This window comes from Myiozetetes cayanensis, unplaced genomic scaffold (genome assembly GCF_022539395.1).
Source record: "Myiozetetes cayanensis isolate MyiCay16 unplaced genomic scaffold, myiCay2020 scf34, whole genome shotgun sequence".
Taxonomy (NCBI): domain Eukaryota; kingdom Metazoa; phylum Chordata; class Aves; order Passeriformes; family Tyrannidae; genus Myiozetetes; species Myiozetetes cayanensis.
In genome coordinates this window covers 1817461-1823490 of record NW_026087566.1, presented here as the reverse complement: position 1 = coordinate 1823490, position 6030 = coordinate 1817461, and positions in this window count along the sequence as shown.

Genomic DNA, 6030 nt, shown 5'->3' with positions numbered 1-6030 from the left:
AGTGTTTCTCCTGGCTGTGAGGGGAATCACATCTCATCACACCAAGTGTTGTGGACTTGGAGGAATTAGGCTGATGAGAAAGAAGTAACAAAGAGTTCCTTCAAAATGAAAACCAGACCCATGTCGGTGGGCTTGATAGTTCCTTTCTCTTTTTTTTTGTTTTGTTTTGTTTTGTTTTCTGTTTAATACACTAAATCCCTTTTCCCCAGGGCCTGACCTCAGCCCTGGGAACTGTGCCTGGGCTGAGCTTAGGCCCTGGGTTGGCTGAGCCCATCACTCCTTGTTGGGACAAGCACCCCATAAGGACACAGCAGACACCTGCCACGGAGGGGGAGCTTCTTTTGGGGGCAGAGAGGGAAGCCCCTTGACTTTTTGACCCTGCTGGGAGCTGTGAAGCAGCTGAGCACCCCCATGACCCCTTAGGGTGAGCCCAGGGGGTGACTCCATGGGGACAGCATGGTCCCTTGACAAGAGGCAAGTCCTCCTGCCAGGACTGGGGACTCTGCAGGGTGTGCAGGGCCATTTCCAGAAAAAAAGGGACTTAGGAGACTGCAACACTGATGTCTATTAAACCTCCTGCCAAAAATCACGACTTCCCACCCTGCCCTACCACCCACCACCTGCACAGGCCGACCTGGACACCCAAAAATCCTTCATCCCCCTGACCCCAATCCCATAGGGGAACACCAACAACACTGGCACCACCTGTGAGCCTGGACACCATGGAGCTGGGGGCAAAGACAGCCTCTACCTGCAGTCCCCCCTTGCTGGCCCCTTTCCCCACCAGTCACAGCTCTGTGGAAATTCCAGTCTACTGGGAAGCTGGAAAAAAAAATGGTTGGTTTGGCTCCAGTTTGGCTGGAGCCCAAGCGCCGATGAATGGAGATTTCCTGAGCCCCTCCAGCCTCCGTTTCCAGCTGCGCCAGGGAGGGGTTTTCCCGGCTCTGGGTCACTGTGGTGGAGTCTCCAGCACCAGTGGGGGTTTTGGGACAGCAGCGAGGCTGAAACAGTCTGTGCAGTGTCACTGGTGTCTCCCAGCCAGGGAGGCCTTTTCCAAGGTGGATGTGTCCAGTGGGTGATTCTGCAGGGGAAGGGCAGCTCTCTGTCTCTTCACACGTGAACATCAACCAGGGTTGGTGTGAGAGGGGCTGAAGCTGCTGCTGCTGCTGCTGCTGCTGCAGGACTTTGTTCTGGGGAAGAGGTGCCTCTTCAAGGGCTGCATCTCCAAGGGTGCCCACGGCTCTGTGTCATCCATGCTACAAAACTCCAGCTGGGATCAGGCAGAAAAATATCCCGCACGAAGGAGAGCGCTGGCAGGTGATGTGATTGTTGGCCCAGGAAGGCAGAGCTGGCAGATGCCCGTTGGTGCCTCTGTGCTGCCCCAAATCCATCCTGGGGCACCAAGAATGGGCTCAGAGACCCCCGTGGGCACCCTGCAGGAGCAGGAGGATCTATCCCTGCTCCCCTCACCCCTCTCAGGGGTGCTGGGATGGGTCATGGGCACCCATCTGCTCCCAGCACGCAGGGTACCCAGGGCTGCCAGCACCACGGACCAGAGGGACAGGAATACCGAGGGATGTGAGAAATGCGTTGCCACGGAGACGGATGCCGAACCGCTCGGGGGGACGCGGGCTCGGGGGACGATGCCGGGCGAGACGTGGCGTCCCCTGCGACTGCCCTAGCCCGGGAGGAGGCTCCCCATCGTTTTTCATCGCCATCATCCCTGCCCGCAGACTTTGCCCTCCCCCTGCCCGGGTGCGTGTGCGTGGACACGCGTGCCATGGCCGGACTGTCACACGACGAGGAGCACGACTTGCTCTCAGCGTTTCTGATCAGCTCCTTGGCTTGCCAGACCTGCAAAATCTCCCTGCCCACAGTGCTGCGAGGGGCACTCGCTGGTGCAAGCCAGAATCCCCAAAATAAGGAAATAGGGAGTTTTGACAGTGTTTCTTAGGGGAGGTGCAAGGTGTTGTCCGTGAGTGTGGTGTGATGGGAGAGGGGGAGCAGGAGTGGTGGAGCAAAGGTGAGGGGATCTGGGGATGGTCCAGGTGCTGGCTGGGAAGATTTTGTGATTTATCTGCTTATATCCCAGCCCTAAGACACCTACATGGTGATGCTTAAGATGATTTTCCCCTTCTTTTATTATAAACCACATTTTTGGCTTCCCCACCCCATTTCTCAGAGGGTTCAAGGGTGCTTCAAGACTTCTGATTGAGGAACCAAGGAGCTTCTGGAGGGGAGAGAAAGGATTGCCTTTTGGTGAGAAAGGATTCCTTCCTGATTTAAACCTAAAAAGAGGTTTTTTTTAAATGGGATGTGCAGCTTTGTGTGTCACTTTTCCCAGTGGCTGTGGTTTCGTGGGCACGGCCACTCCTGCCCCCGCTGGTACAAATCACTGCATGGAGAATTTTCTCCTCCCTCTCCAGACCCCGAGTTTAAAGGCTGTTGCTTTATTTACTGATGAATTCAATCAATTATCATGGTGTATAATTCACTAAGCCGCTTTCCCAGCTGTGGTGACGCTGCCACGAGGGAGACGGGAAAAATCACCTCTCCAGTCCAAATTTTTCATCTAAACAAACAGCTTTTATTCTGATCTTCCAAAAAAAAAAAAAAGAAAAGAAAAAAAAAAAAAAAAAGCAACGGGATTTTTGCCATTTATTTCAGACCTGTGCTTGCTAAAATAATTTTGAACCTTTACAGTAACTACTGAGGCCTCGATGTCACCTGGATTTGGGGACTGCGACAGCAGGAGGGGTCCAGGAGTCCTCACTCCTGCTGTCTGACTGCAAAAGGTCTGCAAAAAGCAGAGGGGTTTTGCAATGTTGTGGGGCTGTTTCCAGCCTTTCCCTGGATGAGGGATGTGTTTAAAGCCTGGCATGTCCCCTTTTGCCTGGGGATGGGGGACAATGGGAGCTCACCCCGGCCCCGGAGCAGTGAGTGCTGCTTTATCACCAGAAGTGCACACTCAGTGTGATGAAGAAAAGCTTTTCAGCAGAAAGTTCCTTATCATCACAGTTTCCACCCCACCCCTAAAAAAAAACAAACAAACAACAACCCCATGCTTTCCAGCACAGTTCTGCCCTAGGACAAGGGTTTATTGTCCCGGGAAAGCTGGTCCTGGTGCAGGTGTGGGGACACACGTGAGCTGGGCTGGCAGTACGGGCACCCCACAGGGGGACCAGGTGTTTTGCCCAGCTGGGCAGCTCCGTGGGGCCAGAGGTGGATGGGAAGGGGATGGAGACGTGGTTTCCACCATCAGATCTCTTCAGCCTTAATCCCCAGACTGGGACCAGTGCCAGTAGCCCAGGCACGTGCCCACTGCAAGGGGGGCCCCGAGGATGTGCAATGACGCTACAAGGTCCTGGATACGTGGTGTGCCAGGGGCAGTGGTGGGCTCAGGGTCCCTAAATGATGCCCATGTTTTGGGAGAGTCCTAAATAAAGGCAAGACCCTGATAGTCCAGCCCCTGGGGAGCCGCCAGCCACAGCGCAGGAGATGTGCAGAGTGCCGGGCACGCGGCCAGGAGCATCACAGGGTGAGAAGTAAAAACCCGGCCAGAAACCATCCTTAGTTCTTTGTCCTTCATCCTTCATCTGTCCTCCTTCATCCCTCCTCACTCCTCCTTCATCTCTCATCCTTCATCCCCCCTCCTTCATCCTTCAACCCTCCATCCTCACCAGCCAGCCAGAGCCGGGCACTGATACCAGGTGAGCAAAGAGGACAAAGAGTTCCCTTCCCTCTGCAACCATCAGCCCAATAAAACATGGCAAAGTCCATTATTCCCCTAGTTGTTCCTTTTTTTTTTTTTTTTTTTTTTTTTTTCCCCTCAGTTCTTTAATAACCGAAAACAATCCCGGCCCCGAGGCGAGCGAGCGTGACTGTTCCGGGAGCATTAATCATCCCCCGGGAGCCCGGCGCGGGTTATCGCCGCTGTTTATCCAGCCTGCTATTAAAAAACCACCATAAACGCGCCTTCAGCCTCTCCTGAAAGAGATTAAGTGTTCGCACGGGCTGCGCCGCGATCGTATCGCCCGCCCCGCTCAGCAAAGTTCTGCTCCCGGCAAGGAGGAGGATGGGGTGGCTTTAATTGCTGCCAGGAGGAGAACCAGAGCCTCTTCCAGCTGGGAAGGAGCCAAGTTCTTCGTCCCAGCAGGGAATCACCTATTTTTCAGCCTTCCCAGCGCCCTGGGGAATTGGGGATCAATCGCCCTTCATGTGACACAGTGCTTAGTCCCGAGCCACCCCTCAGCCACCCTCTTGGCGGCCACGGGGCCTTCCAACACGACTGCTATTTATTTTCTCTCTTATATTTAGTGAAAACCTGTCTATTTTGCCTCAGGTTTGGGGTTTCTCACGGAACAGCAGCAGCTGAGGTTGTTTCAGGCAGCAGCTCGGCTCCTCCGAGGCAGCTGGGCTCTGGAATCGCAATCCTCCAGAGAGACATCTTGCAGATTAGCATTTCTTAGCAATAAAAATTCGATTTAGGATGGAGAAAAAAAAAAAAAAAAACAAACGACAAAAACACCAAAAACACACCAACAACTCAAAACCAACCAACCAAAAAAAGTTAGATCAGCAAAATGTTTATTTGATAATCTGTGGTGGAGGGAGGGGAAGACACCTGCACCAGGGTAGGGGGGAGCAGCTGGGGAAGGACAGGAACTGCTGGTTTTACCATGAATTATCAGTTAATGGTGCTCCTGCCAATCCCTGGGTGCTTCATGACAAACCTGGAGCAGGTGCCAGGCTGATAACTGGGTAGCTGGAGCAGCACCCTCTGAGCCACTTCAGCTCACTGACTCTGGAGGAAGCTGTGCCAGCCCAGAGCAACCCTGAGCATCCCACAGCATTCCTGAGCAGCCCTGAGCAGCCCCAAGCATCCCTGGGCATGCCTGAGCATCCCTGAACATTCCTGAACAGTCTCAAGCATCCCTGAGCACCCCTGAGCAGCACCAAGGAGTCCTGAGCATTCCTGGCCATCCCTGAGCATCCCTGACCATCCCTGAGTTGCCCCAAGCACCCCCTGGTCCTGAAGATCCACACCAGGGCATCCAGCACTGCCTCTGCTCCCCGACTGGCACGTTCCCATCCCAGCAGGATTTCATTACCACCAGCACGGGGAAAGCTCAGGCAGATTTAATAAAGCCTTTATGCCCCTGGCAATGCCTTTAATTAAAGAGCTGGTTACAAATGGCTGCTGCTCCCTGGTGAGGAACTCAGCAGTGAAGGGGCTCGTTTGTCCTTAGATTGGCTGCCACTGAGGCCCCTCAGCAAACACAGCCATTGTCCCTGCAGTGTGGATGGGACAAGATCCATGTCCATGTGATCCTGAAGGACTGAGGGCTGCTCTGTCTCTTTGGCTGCTGGAAGTTGAGATGGTTCAGCTGGACGCAGTTATAAACATTTCTAAAGCTGTTTGGTATTGGGTTACACAGGGCTGCTCTCAGCAGGGCCAAGCTTTATGTCTTGCCAAGTATCCTAGAGGATGAACCCCCAAATCTCATCCCCTTTGAGGCTCTTCCCAAGGCTCTCAGCTGGGCTGTGGTGGAGGGAATTCTGCCCCTGCCCTGCCCAGCCACTGCCATCCCATCCCAGCCACAGCCAGCCCGCCCCAACCACGGCACAGCCTGAGGGATCCAGATCTGCAGTTTATGGTGGCTTTTATGGCTTTAGCAGATTAACTCTGGTAATTCATTTCCCAGCCAGTGATAAAGCCTGAGGAGAGGCCGGAATTTGATAGCGGGTCCTCTGGTAGGGCCGTATCCCACGTACCACACCCCACCTCCCGCTGCCACCCGTGGGCAAAGCTCCAGGGTGGTGGCTCCAGGACTCTGCCCTGGGGCTGCAGCAGGGCCTGGACTTTGCTGTTGATGTGTCAGGTCTCCATCCATCAGGCTCTGGAGATTTCAGCTCTGCTGAATCACACCCCTGGTGGTGAGCTTGCAGCTCCTGAGGTTTGTGCCCCGTGAAACAGGTCCCTGGTGGAGGTGGGGGAGAAGGAGAATGTGATGGGGATGTTGGGAGGAA